Genomic DNA, 16848 nt, shown 5'->3' with positions numbered 1-16848 from the left:
TGGGTTTCAGAGGAAGTCTCAGGGTAAATAAAAAAACAACAACACATCGCACTGAATAAAAGTAAAATGCAACATATAATTTGTGGGGCACAGCTAAAGCAGTCCTGAGAGGGTAATTTATAGTACTAGATGCTTCTAATAGAAAAGAGGAAATTACTCAAATCAATAATCTAAAGTCTCACTTTTAATACCTAGAGAAAGAAGGTAAAAATAAACCAAAAGCAAACAGGAGGGCAAGAATTGGTTTTGCAGGCTGATTGGAGAACAGGGACTTACTCAGTATTGCTTCTGTTAAAAAATGTAATTGTTTGGGCACCTGGGTGGCTCAGTGGGTTAAGCCGCTGCCTTCAGCTCGGGTCATGATCTCGGGGTCCTGGGATCGAGTCCCGCATTGGGCTCTCTGCTCAGCAGGGAGCCTGCTTCCCTTCCCCTCTCTCTGCCTGCCTCTCTGTCTACTTGTGATCTCTCTCTCTCTCAAATAAATAAATAAAATCTTTAAAAAAAAATGTAATTGTTAAAAAACATATTGTGGCCTTCAAAGTGTCAATACCCAACTGAGTAAGAGTCACGAGAAAAGGAAGTTGATAGATTGAGTTGATGGCATCTGTGATGATTAAAATAATGATTACTTACGGTGACCTTTTTTCCCAACCAAACATGTCTCTGGAAATGAGTCACTAAGGATGAAGCAGCATTTTTCTTTCTGCTTTGATTAATCAAAATTCTTCTTACGTTCAAGAACATTTTAGTAATGAGTTTAAGACACTGTTGAGAAGATAGTTGTTTCTCATGTTCATTTCCTTATTTATATAATCAGGAGCAGAAAAAAATATCTTTACCAGCAGTTCTCAACCTTGGCTGCAAATTAGAATAATTTAGAGAGATTTAAAATATACTGATGCCTGGATTCCACCTAGGGAGATTCTGATCTAATTGGTGTGGGGCAGAAGTTCACAAAATATGGTCTTAGATCTGCAGGAGCAGTACTTGGGAACTTGATAGAAATGCAGATTTATAAGCCCCACCCCTGATTTAGCAGTCTGTGTTTTAAGAAGACTTTCAAGTGAATGTGAGGCAGTGTGTTTCCAACTTTAATGTGCAGATAAACCTCTTGGAGAATCTTCTATAAATACAGATTGGGGTTCCTGGTCTGGTATGGTGTCTGAGACGATTACTAACAAACTCCCATGGGACCCTAATCATGATGGTATTTGGTCATCATTTGAATAACAGGAGTCTAAGGGATATCTAGATGCTTGCACTTTTAAAAACTTCCCAAGTGAGAATGCTGCAAAGGTGAGAACTGCAATAGCCCACGAAGCGTACATGGTCTTTCCCAGGTTGCTTATTCCTGAGGTTGTGGAGTCATTAAAAAGCAGGTACTTCTTATTCTCATGAAAGTGATGGTCACAGACTTAACTTGCTCCTCATTTGCCTAGAAATCCCACCAGTGATAGTGTCATCCTTATTTTCCAGAACAAATATTGAACATCCTGCGTTCTCCTTTCCTCTCATTCCTCTACACCCCCACCATCATTCACCTGACCCACCATCTTTCATGGTTTTCCTAGTCATTACTAGTTAAAAATTGGGTAACGGGATGAAATAATCATTCTGGTACATTGCAAGAGAATTAGACCTCTCCCCTTTAAGGTAACATGGATCTAGAGACAAAGCCCTGAAACCAGTATCATCAGAGAAATCTCTTCTCCTTTCATATGCTCAGATTGGACATGTTTATCTCTTCTAATGTTATCAAGAAACATCCGTGTTCTGATAATTCAATCTCTACATGGCTAGGTCAGGTCTCTCTCTCTCCCCCCAGTCATTTGATGGACACCGTTCTTAAATTTTTCAAAGTTGTCTCAAATTCAGTGTGCCCTAAATAGAGCTCATTTCCCCCAAATATGTTTCTCTCTCTGTGTTCTTTATCTCAGTGGTAATTTGGGAGTCATCTTTTACTCTTGCTCTTTTATTCTACTCCAAATGGAACTTATTATTAGGATGCTTGGATTCTACTAGTCTTGAAAACACCTGCCTTCCCCTAGGATGACAGCCTCTACTCTGGTTCAGGTGACCATAGTCTCTTAAATTGCAGTGCTCTAACTTACCTCTTTGTCTTCAGACTGGCCTTTTCTTACCCATTTTCCATATAGCACCTAAAGTGTTTATTCTTGTCATTTCTCATCTTTAAAATGCTTCAGTGATTCTCTGTTGCTCTCAGAATTAATTCTAAATTTCTTTTTTTTTTAAAAAGATTTTATTTATTTATTTGACAGAAATCACAAGTAGGCAGAGAGGCAGGCAGAGAGAGAGGAGGAAGCAGGCTCCCCGCTGAGCAGAAAGCCTGATGCGGGGCTCGAACCCAGGACCTGGGATCATGACCTGAGCCGAAGGCAGCGGCTTAACCCACTGAGCCACCCAGGCGCCCCATATTTCTTAATATGACTTAAAAATAATTCATAGGATTAAGATATTCTAGTTTTAAAATAAATAAGCTACAGGAATATAAAGTACAGCATAAGGAATATAGTCAATAATATTGTACTAACTTTCTATGGTGATAGATGGCAACGACACTTAGGGTAATGAACATTTCGTAATGTATATAGTCATCAAATCACTATGTTGCACACCTGAAACTAATATGATATGTCAACTATACTTCAGTTTAAAAATAAGTAAGAAAAGTCACTAAGGGTTCAGTGCTTTGCTCACCTTTTCTGGAATTCTTTCCGTCTTAAATGATGCATTTTCCATGGGCACCATTTTCTCTGTAAGCCTTTGAGTAGGTGAGCCTCTACTGAGTATCTTTCCATTTTCCCATATGCCTGATCCTTACTGTCCCTTTTGCCAAGATACTGCTTGTGAATAGATTCCTTTCTTTTTTTTTTTTTTAAGATTTTATTTATTTATTTGACAGACAGAGATCACAAGTAGACAGAGAGGCAGGCAGAGAGAGAGGTGGAGGCAGGCTCCCTGCGGAGCAGAGAGCCTGATGCGGGGCTCGATCCCAGAACCCTGGGATCATGACTTGAGCTGAAGGCAGAGGCTTAACCCACTGAGCCACCCAGGCGCCCCAATAGATTCCTTTCTTGATCCCACCCCTCTGAAGGCCTTACATACCCTTTTGTTATGCTTAATGTTGCAGTAATCACCCAGAACTTCATTTACTTCTTGTGTATCTTCCTCAACATTTTCCCAAGGGTAGAGGTTATCTTCTTTACCACTGTGTCTTTAGCATCAAGCCCCGTGTCTGTAGTATAGTCTATCTTCAATAAATATTAATAAAATTCCCAGGAGTACGAAGAAAGGGGCTTGTCATGGCAGACCAGTGAGAGGGCAGTGTTGAGGTAGTTGAAACTGTTAGAAAAATACAAACCACGTTATAGGGAATGGCTTCTCTGTTCATCACAGTTCTCACAGAAGGATCTCTGAGAAGGTACACCTAAAATTAGCGGAGGAGTATTCTAAGTAGGTTGAATGACATATTTTCTTCTTCCAAAAAGCATCATGATTTTAAAAAAGACCTTAATTAGCAATTATATTATTTATAAGCTTACAGCAGTTATTTATTTATTTTAGGTTCCATTTTCTTCGACAACCAGACGGCGGTTCTCGTTTCACTGACACAAATCCATATTCTGAATTCTCACCTCTTTTTTTCTACTTTGGATCTCTAATAGTATGTGGTAAATTGCCTGTTACACACTTAATTAGCAGCCGGGCGGAGAAGAATCAAGCTCCTTCAGCTTGCACAGCTGGCACTTTCCTTTGGTGAGTGAGGAAGTCGCGCCATTCTAAAAGATCTGCAGATCTGTGGAATCTCCTCTTCCAGGGAGCTAGAATTCCAGACTTTGAAGGAAATGCCATGTTTAAAAAATTGTAGTTCATTTCCTATGCAGGAATTTGCCTAAGGAAATTTTGTAACATAACCCAAACTTCAGTGAATAAACAGTGAACAAGTAAGTGTACGGATTGGTGAAACACTTCAGCCTAGCATCTCCCGGGCCTTCTGTCAGTATGCCACCAGAATTCTGCACCCCAGCAGCCATCTGGCTTTGACAGCTTCTGCTTCGGGTTTCTGTTTTGTCAGTTCTTTAGCAAATCTGCAGAGCACTGTTCTGCTGGTGACTTCCGTGCAGAGGGTCAATGGTCCCTTTCTAGACCACATCCCAGTGCAAATTAATGTCAGAGTTTCTCCTATAGGGGGCGCCTGGCACCCTGAGGGCCTGTGGGGTCTTTCTCCCTGGGCTGTTACTCGCTGAGTTGGGAAACATTTAGACTTATTCTTCTGTGCTTTTCCTCATGCCTTATACTCAGGCATTGCCCTCAGATCTGTTTCCTCATTCTCCATCTCCTGGGCTTATCTAAATGGTATTTCTCAGGGTTTACCTCAAGTTTCATTTGCTCCTGCAATTAGGGCATAGATCATGGTCTTGAGATACTTTGCTGTTCTTAATACTGTGTGCCATTCTTTCAAACTATTTCATGTTCTTTTTTCTTTATTTGTAAGAGGATAGTCTAGTGCAGTGTGTAACTCCATTTTAATCCATTTAAATGCCATGCTTCATTTGAAATGACATATCAGGCTCTTTGTATCATATTTCCCATTGTCTTCTCTAAAAACCAGGTTAGCACAGGCACGTCTGGGGGTTATGAGAACATTTCTCCTGGCCTTTTAAATGGCTTTCAAAATTACTCTATAGGGCTTGTTATTTTGTGGGGATTATGCCTCTCTGACTCTCATGTAAGTAGTCAGTCTTCCTCTCACCTGGTGTGGGCCTGTGAAAAAAGAATCAGAAAGTGAAATTGGAGGATTAGAGGTTAGAAGAAACTGGTTAGTTTCTTTGTTCCTTTAATTCCCAGTTACAAGGAAATAATGTGATCAATTACATTTCTCTTCAACTTAAGAGCAGCAGCACCTAGTACCAGTATCTGCTACATTAAAAATGCCTTCAGTAAATAGACTAATCACATTAGAGAGGGTAGCTATTGAAAAAAAAAAAAAAAAGTAACCTCATATTGAAATGGAAGTTATATCAGCAGCCTCCTGCCCTTTGGTCACTATCCATATCCTCTATTCTGTTTGGTATCTTGAAATCAGTAAAATGGGGTTGTCAAAGAACCTTATGAGAAATAGATGGATGTTCTTGCTAGGTAAGCTGAAGTTTTTAGAATGAATTTATTCCATTAATAAAAAATGATGTAGCAATATTTACATGGTAAATCTTTAAATAGAAGATGACACTTCAAATTTAAGTCCAGGGTTACTGTTTCAGAATTGTGTGTGGGGGGGTTGTGAATGATAAGTGGAGGCCCCATTGAGAAAATTTCTACTTGTTATTTCTAATTGCTTCACTATGTTGTGAGAAAGCTCAAAAAGTCTTACCTGAATTAGAATCCTAGGTAACCTTCTTCTGAAAATAGAGCTCCGGGCCCGTGACATGTGGTGGCATTTTGCGTGTTAGTGACCTTGATTTCTGTTTTTGTTTCCCCTTAGCACTTACCTCATTTACCTCAAATAGTACTGAATAAAATAACCCATAAAAAGGAAAAGTAGAATAAAAGTGATAAAGGTAAAAAATATGGTATAATCTTTAAAAATAATCTGTGTTATATAGTTCCGATGATGAAAAATTTTTCTGGTTTGAGTGAAGCACACTGTTCAGCTTCTACACTTTATGTTTATCGACTAATACCTAATTACTTGAATTCTGATGTTCAAGAGCTAAGAAATTATATACTAATGAGTTCCCTTGGCTTCTACTTTCTAGTTTATGTTATAAATAATCAGTCACTTTAAAAAAACTGTTTTGTTACAATTTAAAAACCATGTAGCTCAATAATTGCATGTGTGGTATCATTCTTGCAGTGACCCTCTGGGGATAAGACTGCTTATTTTTGTCTCCAAACCAGCTTCTCAGCCTTCCTTCCCTCTCTTGGATATGGTATACTTGATCTTCCAAAGATGAAGGCTAGAAATCTCAGCTTTGTCTTAGACTCTCCTCTCTTCCTCAGAACCATTGACTCATGGTAATTTCCTTTTGGCTGTGTTCTACTTCTGGACCTTGTGTCACTATCCCTTCCTTTGTTCAGGTTCTCAGATAATAACTTTCTACCTTATCACCAAGCCTTTAGTCTCTCCCACTTCAGTTCATTTCCTACACTGTCATAAGAAAAAGAGCAGTTCTGCTGTTTCTGTGTTCAAAATCTTCTAATAGTTCCCCATTGCCTAAATGTGATCAAAATTTGAAGAATGTTCATTAAAAAATGTTGCCTTATTGATAATGGCAAAACAGTAGAATCAATATGAATGTTCAGTAACAGGGGGATCATTAAACAAAACATAATTTCCACCTTATGATGAAATATTATTTGACTATTAGAGGTGTTGGTTTCAAAGAATTGTTAATGTGTGACAAATACGTAGGAGAGCATAATATTGACTATACCATCAAAAATATGAAATACATAAAATATTTACATTTATGTAGATATTACTAGTTATCTCTGGCTCACCCAGTTAAAGGAAGGTTTTCTTTCTGGCTACATTTTCTAATTTTCTGCAATGAGTGTACATTGCTTTTATAATCAGAAAAACTTGCCCTGAAAATCAGGATCTGGAAGGGACCTTATGAGTTATTTAGTTTCATTGTTCTTAGTATATTTTTGGACCTCATTGAGGATCTGATGAATGATAAGGAACTTTTCTCAAAAAAAAATGAATATCAGACGTTAGACAAAAAATTTGTCATAAAATTTCGGCAGGATTTGAGACCTCAGATTAAGAAACATTTATAGTACAGTTCTCTCGTTTTGGAGAAAAGGCAGGTTAAAGATTTGCCTCCTCTCTCATAGGGGAGTTGGAGGAAGAGCTGGGACTAGATCTGGGGTTTCTAGTGTTTGCCCTGAAACAGGGTTGTCTGGGAGACTTGGGATCACATTACAAGCATCCTCCCAGTCATATGCTTTCTACAGTGCTCTGTAAGTCACTAAGGCTGTGAGGCCCCAGACCACATGTGAAGAGGTTCCCATTTATGTCTGTGGAGAGACCTCAGGGTGGTATGGCTGCTGCTGCTGTTTGTGGGAGTGGCTCCCCTACTCCTCCTCCGTGTGAGAGGTTTTACTAGACCAAGAGGACTAGCTTCTGAGTCATTGATGACTCCTAGAAGTAAGCAAATATAATGTGTGTCTGAGAACACGGTGTTAGGTACCTGTTCTTACCCATCCCCCTGGCCATACTTTATGATTTTATTGTGTGCATGGTGATAGACTTTTGCTTTGAGAATGTTTGTTTCCTTCTGTTATCTGGCAGTTTCCTTTATATGTCCTTGATCGTGATGATGATGGCAGGGCAGGACTCGACCTCTGTACGCTTGGATCATTCATTCTGGCAGATGCCATAGCAGCTCTCTGCCTGCTGCCTGGATAGTCTGCAAAGTGCAAGGCTGGACAAACCTCTCTTCCTCTGGTTTTGCACAATTCTGTCTTTGCACGATTCTGTCTTTGCAAAACCTTAAGCTAGGCAGTAAGTGAGGAAAAAAACACCACTGACAAGAGCAACACATCTGCTAGAGCCTGCCTTTTAACTGGGAAGGAAGGAGAGATGCCCTTACTTTGTCAGAAAGCCCTGAAGGGCCCTGATAAATCTTGCCACAGACAGCAGATTTTGCAGATAAAGGAAGAGTGTTTTCTTTGGTGCAATAAAGTTGCAAACATAGATCTAGAAACAGCTGTCTGATCATTTTTTCCAAGTTGTTAAGCTTTCCACAATCTAATCTCTGCAGAGAGCCTTGAATCAAAAGAGAGGATAGAATCTCTGGCTTGAACAAAGAAGTGGTGTAAAAGGTAAGGACAGGAACCTTTCGGACTACTTGGGAGGGCCGGTAGGAGGCAAGTTACTTTCACAGTTAACACTTAACTCCTGATGAGAGGTAATGCTCCAGTGTAGGTGGTGCTGTCATTTTTTTTTTTTTTAATAGGTGGGGATACTGAAGCTCAAAGGGTCAATGTTTTGCCCCAGGGCACACAGTTAATAAGAGACTAAGCCGAGTGTGTCTGCTTCCAGCTCAAGTTCTTTTTCCCATAGAATAAATAGCTCCCATGGTGTCGTATTGTTTTGGAGTGTTCTTGTGATCTTTTATGTGTATGTATATTTGAAATTTTTGTTTTACAAATTTATTTGAGAGAAAGAGTGAGAGAGAGAGATCATGAACCAGGGGAAGGGGTAGAGGGAGAAGCAGATACCCCACTGAGCAGGGAGCCTGATGACTCCATCCCAGGACCCCGAGATCATGACCTGAAATGATGGCAGATGCTTAACCAACTGAGCTACCCAGGTGCCCTGAAATGTTTTATTTATCTACTCCAATCTCACTAATACAACTTTGAAAATACAGAAGGGTATACACATAGGTATGGGCGCACACAAAATGGTTCTGTCCTGACTTCAACCGCTTCGGAGAACCTCGTAGGTACAGTAATGGGCCCTGAGAAAGGTCTCCTTTCTTTTCTTTGTTAATATACTCTTAAATATTTTTTTCCCAGTCCTTTCCCCCCCAGGCCAATTTCTGATGAAATTACAATCAAAATGTATATACAGTTTCAACTTTTAAAAAAATATTTATTTATATAACAGAGAGAGAGAGAGAGAGCGATCACAAGTAGGCAGAGAGGCAGGCAGAGAGAGAGGGGGGAAGCAGGCTCCCTGCTGAGCAGAGAGCCCGATGCGGGGCTCGATCCCAGGACCCTGAGACCATGACCTGAGCTGAAGGCAGAGGCTTTAACCCACTGAGCCACCCAGGTGCCCCCAGTTTGAACTTCTTAACTACTTAATTCTTTTCTGCCGAGCGCTTCATTCTGTCACCCAGTCGAGTCCTGTTCTTCAGCTGCCATTTCTGCTGAGAACTTTCTGGTGGTAGGAGACACAGGAAGAGTAAAGCAGTCCCTGGGTGGTCTGGGTGGAAGCCATAGGGTTCATGAATAATACCCTATGCTTTTCTTCAGTCCTCTCAGTCTGTTCTAAAGGGAAGTGGTTGGGACATTATCATTTGGTCTGCAGCCTGGGAGGACACAGTGATGATTTTTGGCTGAGCATGGAATGGAAGAGTGAATGTATCCACTGACCTTCTATTTCTGATTCACGGAGAACCGTGTGAAGACAGATGAGTGTGACCTTCAGAGTCCTTCCTTCTACTCTCTTAGAAGTGAACATTTTACATTTATTGAGCTAGGTCGTGTATCTACGTGGGACTGGGTGAACTGAGGTACGTAGCCTGGACAGCCGGATGTGGATGCAGTGACCGTTGAGGACTCCAAAGTCTGGAGCCAGTCAGGTCCCCTCCCACAGTGGTCCTCTTTCCATGGAGGAACGGCAGGGCTGCCTGCACTGGAGGGCACAGAGGGACAAAGGGGAGCAAATAAGGAGCACACCAGCTCTTTGGGAGTGACTTTTCCTTCTCCAAAACTTGTAGATTGCTAGACTCTTGAACTTCAGGATTGCCTTCCTTATAGATTCTTTTGAAAAAATACTCTGATTCCACTCTCTGTGTCTCTTGAAGATGCTTTCCTGAGGTTTTCTGTTAGCCTGCTGTGGGGGAAGCAAACCACACCCTTTGCAAGAGATGCAATGTCTCTAAATAGCTTTTTTTTTCTCTTTCTATTACATTGACTGATGTCAGCATTGTGTTTGAGGCAGGAGTGTCAACAGGCTGCTCAATGCTTAAAACCTCTGCCTGTTCTTTCTCTTGCATTCAGCTTCCCACTTCCTGCCTTCTGCTGCTTCTCAGCAAGCCCGTTAGACAAAGCGCCCATCCTCCCTGGTCTGTGTGCGGCTGCCTCTGTCATGCTCTTGGCTCTCTCAGGAGGGACCAACGTTCTCTGAACTTCCGTTAACTTCGGTTATGTTCACTAACTTTCCTAACTTGCATTGAATACTGCTGTCAGAGAAAGTGCTTCCAAAAGCCCTGTGTCCTCCCTGGCTGTCCCAGTGGCGTGGCTTTCCAGAACGAGGGTAGCATTCTTTGAGGAGCAGAGTTGGACCCGAGACACAAATGGGTGGCCCCCAGGACTCATTGTGTGCCTGAACTGTTTTGCTATCTGAGGGAAGGAGGAGTGGAAGAAAACAGGGAGGTTTTCTCAGGGAGCATTAGTACTCCCAGGGCTGGACCTTGAACTGTCTTGTGTGTACCTGGGTGATAAGGTTCAATATGTACTGCCTCGACCTGTGGTAAAGCTGCGCCTACCCACCAGTTCCCTTCCCGATTATGCTACTGTGGATAAAAGAGTCTAGCTAAACAGTTCTTATCACACGAACCTAGCACAGTGTCGGCTTCACCTTGAGTGGTGGGCTTGAGTGCCCTGCCAGCCTGTGGAACTATTCAAACATGCCAGTCACATCCTCCTGTGGCAAGGAGGGGTCACATCATCCCACTGTTACTATGAAACCTGTCTCTCATAGCCTCTGCTTGTTCATGCTACTCCTGAATGAGGCTCCATGTGGCCCTGTATGGCAAGCAATGGCCACCCGGGAGCTGTGAGTCAGTGTGCCTTATGAACTCTTGTGGATCTCAGCTATCCCGTATTGGGTATCATGCATTCATTTGATTCCCACATCCCCTAGGGTGGGAACATCAACCACTCTCACCAGTGGGGGGGGGGGCGCGGAAAGGAGGTGATCAGAATACAATGCACCCATTATTCTTTGAATGGATCAAGTGTATTTCTGCCTTCCAACTATTTTTCCTCTTTAATATAAACTGCACAGAGTGGGAAACACGTCTGTAATTTTCATCATTGTATCCTTGGAGTCTAGTACAGTGATGCCTGGCACTGAACACGTACTTGATAAAATAATTTTTGAATAAATGAATGAGGACTTCTTAAGGCCCCTTTCTGAGTAAGGATCACAGTGTTAGCTACAGAGTTTAAACAATTATAGTGAGGGGTGTGAGCAGAGCGTCCAGGTCCTCACTAACTTTGCCAAGTCCTTCCAACGTCAGAGGTATCCCAGTACAGAGAAGAATAGATCCTGAAGACATAATCCACATCCCCAGTTTAAGCTCAGCTAAGATTGATGTGCTTTTGTTGATACAGACTTTGCCTGATGTTGCTGAATTTGACAACCAGCTTTACCTTCCACCTTCTGAGATATCCCGTTCCATTTGCCTAATGAACCTGAAAGGAACTTAGTGCCTGTCTCTCTCGATATCATTTTGTCTGGGTTATCTTCTCCAACTTTAATTTGTTTATGGAGAAAGCTGGTGTCCATATGAGAGGATGGGGGTGGGATGAAAAGAATTTATTCCAGCATTTTTAAATTTCTTTAGCTAAGGTACCATCATTTTCTTTTGTGCTGAGGTCAAATTAGCAGACAGAATTGTCCCAGGGAGAGGAAGACAATCATCTCTGGAAGAATTTGGCCTATATAGAATTTAGAGAAATCTATCTTTGATTTCCCTTTGGTTGTTTTCAGGAGAATTTGAGCTTGAGGGGAGTCTAAATATCTTTTAGATCTTTAGTCCTATCTTTTAAGGCTTGACATTTTGTACATTTTCACTTCTAGAACTTTGCTTCCATTTTTTACCCATCCCTGTCAATGCAATTTTCACCTTTAAAAAATTAAATTCATATCTGATCTCCTCTGGGGAGTCTTTCCTGCATTTATGTCTTTGTTTCCTTTTCAGAACTCCCCAAAGATTTTTTTTTATAGTTTATTATCTTTCACATGGGGCAACACCCAGTTGGTTAATTTTGTTCATTTTTGCTTTTCAAAGCCGAGGACTTGGAGGCATTTTCTTCTCTTTTTTAGAGTCTCTTATACAGAGCTCTGCTCATAACAAATAGGTTTTGTCAAAATTTGCTGCCTGATGGTTGGATAGTAGGAGACAAGGAGAGATGCCTCCATGAGGATGGGTATCACTCATGGGGAGACAAGACCACAGAACCGGTGTGAGTTTGTGTGAAGTTATAGTAAACGGATTCACAAAACATCCTGAGCTCTGTTTATCGAAGCAGGTGGAAACACCCTAAAGAATTTTATTCCAGGAACTATTTGGCCAGGCCGCTTCCCAGATGGTGCTAAACTCTGCTTTAACTGTTTTGTACGGCTCACATAAACTGTGTCTCCCAGTGCTCCTGGAGACAGTACTTTGGAGTTATTACTAATTCTTGTCATTTGTTTTCTGCCTGGATTTATAATCTGCGCTTGTGACATGACTTCTCTCACTTCTGAAAACAGTCAGGCTCAGCAGGTGGCAGAGCCATGGATTAACACTTCTGTGGAGTGTGTGGTTGCTGTTGCCTCAGGTGATAGGAGCGAAAGAAAAGAGGAGCAGAAAGAATGAGCCAGATCATTTTTTAGTGTCTTGATTTCCAGTAAGGCAATAGAAGTTAAAGGTGTTTCCCTGCCGCTTACCCAAGACATCTGCTTTAGAGACTTAACAGGACTCTCTCTGTGGGGTGATTGGTCCTAAACTTTATTAACAGAAGGTGTGTGGCTTCACTGAAGTAGGCATAGCGCAGGTGGGTGTTAGCACAGAGGTTTGTGTGAGCAAACCCACCCCAGCAACCAGCGCTAATTGGCTCCCCCGGGAAGTCCCAAGAGAAGCTGTCAATCACAACGACCAAGTTTTTGTTTATAATTTGTAGTGATTTCTCCTCTACTGCTCTTTTTCCACCCCATCCAGCCTGTCTCTCTTCCTTGCACAAATAACAAGTAATAGAGTACAGAAAATTAGAGAGTCGAGGCACGTCTGACGTCGACTTCAACTCCAATTTTTCCCTCCACTTTCCATTCTCCCCGGGGTTATCTTTCAGGATGAGAGGTGAGATTTTCCTCTGTGCCACCCTTCTCCCCCATTATCACTGTTAGTATGGAAAATACCCTTTCATGTGGGAGGGACACTCTCTCAGGTGTATCCGACAAAGCTAGGAAGTAGTGTTAAAAAATAAGTGCACAATATTAGTGCATTTTAAAAGGCGATTCTGTGTTTCTCTAATGTTAAATGCATTCTACTCTGCTGAAAGCTGGAGATGATCCTAGGCTCATCGATATTTTTGTTAAATCATTATATTTCAAGATTAAACCACAGGGCAAGGAAACCCTTGTCTTTCTGCAGGATACTGGATTGGAAATAAAGAGTGGCTTCCAGGGGTCCAGGGACCCTTCCATTGAGAAAATAACGATAATAGCAGCTACCATTTAATAAAGACTTCACATGTGAGGAGCTACCTTGATCCTGACTTTACATAACTAAAGGTCATGGGTCAAGGTTCCATAGCAAGTAAGTGTCAGGATTTGAGATTCTACAGCGAGAGTCAGGATTTGACCTTGGGGAATCCCTGATTTCCAGAAGTCCTTGCATTCTACACTGTGCTGCCCCTTTCCTGGATTTTTGTCCAGTTTCTTTTAGCTCCACTTAGAAATAATTTAAATTCATGATTAAACCAGGTGTTCTTTCCAGTGTCTGAAAGGCAGGATAACTCGGATGTAGTTAGCTAACCCATTCTATAGTTGTGCTCTTTTGTGTTTTTTGTTTCAGGCCCATCATGCAGCTGGTGTTGTTGCTATACTCAGGTGGTGATAAACTTTGTGGGTAATGATGGTAGAGCTCATGGGCCTTAGCACACCTAGGTCCCCCCTTTCTTTCTCGCACTAAGATGGGAGATGAGTGAGGAGTCTAGAGAACCAGGTGGAGTGTCTATGCCAGGATTACACAGATTGAACTGAAGTTCTTTCCCCCACCTAGTGATAGGACATAATTAGCACCAAGAGAACATAGGGAGAACTTTATCTTTTTCTGGTGAACATGTGATGTAGGGGAAAATTCAAAAGAATAACAAATTGGGATGCCTGGGTGGCTCAATCAGTTAAGCATCTGCCTTCAGCTCAGGTCATGATCCTGGGGTCTTGGGATCGAGACCCATATCAGGCTTCCTGCTCAGCGGGAAGTCAGCTTCTCCTTCTGCCTACTGCTCCCCTTGCGTATGTTCTCTCTCTCCCTCTCTCTCTGGCAAATGAATAAATAAAAATAAAATCTTAAAAAAGAAATAACAAATTTCAGAAACATTTTTATCTGTTTCATGAACACATGGGGCTCAAGAAGTTGTCGATTTCTTATTATGTACTTAATTTAAGAAGTTTTTCTTTTTTGCTTGTGCCTACAAGAAGACTTAAGCTTGATCGATGCAAATTGATTTTTAAAAGATCATTACAATCTTTAAACCTGTGGCATTATCTTTAGATTGTAAGTGCTAAACTCAAGTCTTCATGATGAGTAAAATTAACCTAACAACCTTCAGAGCTAATTTGGATAAGCCAAAATCAGACATATACTTATTTTAATGAAAGGGATTTTAGTGTTGTAGTTATCTTTATATTGTTTTAAAATAGAGTTAAATTAAATAGAAAGGTAGTCAATTTAGTTACACATTGAAACGCCTCAAAAGCCTTCTCAGAATCATTTCCTTTTAGCAGTCAGTTTTAAAGGGAGGCTTAGGGGAGTGTACATGGGAGAAAAAGGATTAAGCCAAATGTTCACAAATTCTGATTTGGAGTAGAAAAATTGGTTCTGAAAATCTAAGTTCGGAACATTAACTAGAGCACCTCCTCGGTCATGTAGCTTCATCAGTACCATCCCAACATTCAGGGTTGTATGTATTTGATTGAGAAATGGGATATAAAAATGCACAAGCAATTCAAATTATATTTTAGCTACAATTTTATTTTCTTCTGTTGTATTCCATGTACAAACAATAGATCTCTCTTGGAAAGAATTCAGTCTAATAACTTGTTTCCAGACTTATTCCATTTTTTCCCCATAGGATAGGCAGAGATGCCAGTAAACAAGAAAACGATCAAAAGGTGAGGCAAAGAAGTAGACAGTGCAGCAGAGCCTCTTGATAGCAGACAGAAAGAATGGCCGGCCTCTGACTCAGCCTGTCTTGAGAAGTTGGCAATGACTTTGAAATTTTATCAAGTCCATCTCTTTTCCTTTAGGCAGGACTGTGCTTATAGCTCTCCCAGTGGATGATAATCTGTCCTTTTTTTGTAATGAAAGTTCCACTGTAGAGGACACCAGCCCCCTCAGGAACTCATTGTGAAGTTAGATAGTTTTCAGAGAAGGGTTCTATTATTGTTGATTTTTGTTGTTCATCCCTTCCTCTGGGATGATCAACTTTGTATGAAGAGAGTTGCCTCCGTATAAAGTCCTTATCTTTGACACCTGAACAGACTGACAGAGAAGCTGACCACCAGAGAGAGCAACTAGTCTCATTCCTCCATTGTCGCTAGTGTCTCCTCAATATTGAGAATGAAGCCTTTTCTATTTTAAAGATTTTATTCTTTATTTATTTGAGAGAGAGCATGAGAAAATGAGCATGAGCAAGGTGAGGGGCAGTGGGAGAGGGAGAAACAGATTCCCTCCTGAGCAGACCCAGGACTGATCCCAGGACCCTGGGATCATCACCCAAGCCAAAGGCAAATGCTTAATTGACTGAGCCACACAGGTGCCCAGACTTTTCTATTTTAAATAGAAATAGTTGTATTGTTGACTTCTGGGCCCTTGAGAGCTTCCCATTTTCTTGCCAACTCTGTATTGATAGTATTTCCCTACTCTGGGCTAAAATTATGCTGGTTTTGTCAGTCAGTACCCCAAATATGTCAATCCTATGGGTGTTTGTGATTCTAGGCCATAGGATTAGCATGGTGATAACTTTGAGTTTTGGATTCTGGTCCCGTTTCTGCCACAGCGACAGCTATGACTTTGGTGAATAACTTCCTAAGTGTTTTTGAGCCTCAGTTTGTCACTGTTAAATGTGTGGTTGGTTTAGATCAGATTTTTCCAGTGAGTTTTCCAAAAAAACGTTAACACATACAGCATAAGAAATGGTTTAGTTTTTCAATAGGTGGTCACGGTGGTGGCGCTGCGGTGAGCACAAGATTAAATGTACCCAAACAGTTTTTGGGTTTTGTTTGTTTGTTTTCATGAAAGATTTGATGCTTAAAAAAAAAAAAAGTGCATTGTTAATAATTGAATCTTCAGAAGAGGTTTCCTAAATTTATCTGATTATACCTTTCTTTCCTTTTAATACCATACTTTTAATACTATACTTTACTTTTAATATGATACCTTTCTTACCCTTTCATACTCACTTTTGACCAGGCTCATCTGCAAAGTAAAAGTAGTTACTCTTTCCTTAGTGCTTATCCTAGAAAGTGGATCCAATTGCAAAGAAAGAGTTCAGAGCTCTATGGGTAAACTATAGGTGATCATTTATGTATTTTGTGGTTTTCTTTTTGCTTTATGAGCTGTTTGAAGGGAGGGGTCTTTTCTTACTTATAGTGTGCAAAGAGGGTGTGGTTTAGTGCTTGATCCCTAGAAGACCTTAATAAATGTGTTGAATTGAGTTAAACTGTCTGTAAATGGAAGCCACTGCCTTGAAAAATTTTGAGATGCTTGTCACATAAAATGTTTTATAGACTGGAGTTTTGGAATGGATGGAATTTGTAGTCAAGACGATATCCAAGATCAGGAGTTTATGAGAGTTTCCTATGGTTATAAATATAATATCATAAAAATATCACTCACAGATAACCTCTAGTAGATTAGAAAAGGACACAGTGCAGCTTTGCAGGCATTCTTACTGGTAAGCTCCTTTCCGTGGTCTGGATAAATTTTCTGATTGCCTTGAGTCCAGATTCCTCCTGGGAGCATGGAATTATTAATTGGAGAATTTCATCCGGATTAGTGATACATAAGGAGGGACAAGATCCCATGAAATTTACTTCCTTCTTCATCTTGTGCAATGCCACCGTGTCCTGAGGAATTCACTCCACTGAATTTA

The 16848-nt window shown here is 40.9% G+C and overlaps 1 protein-coding gene across 1 annotated transcript in view; it reads left to right on the top strand.

The window, feature by feature from the left end:
- Positions 1-7834: 7834 nt before the first annotated feature.
- Positions 7835-16848, top strand: part of PDE4D (phosphodiesterase 4D) — a 1258413-nt gene continuing 1249399 nt past the window's right edge. Inside the window, exon 1 of the mRNA XM_047729070.1 lies at positions 7835-7851. The gene's annotated coding sequence lies outside the window, so the exon portion shown is untranslated. The remainder of the gene's footprint in view (positions 7852-16848) is intronic.

This window comes from Lutra lutra, chromosome 5 (genome assembly GCF_902655055.1).
Source record: "Lutra lutra chromosome 5, mLutLut1.2, whole genome shotgun sequence".
Taxonomy (NCBI): Eukaryota; Metazoa; Chordata; class Mammalia; order Carnivora; family Mustelidae; genus Lutra; species Lutra lutra.
This window is presented reverse-complemented; position numbering and strand designations above follow the sequence as displayed.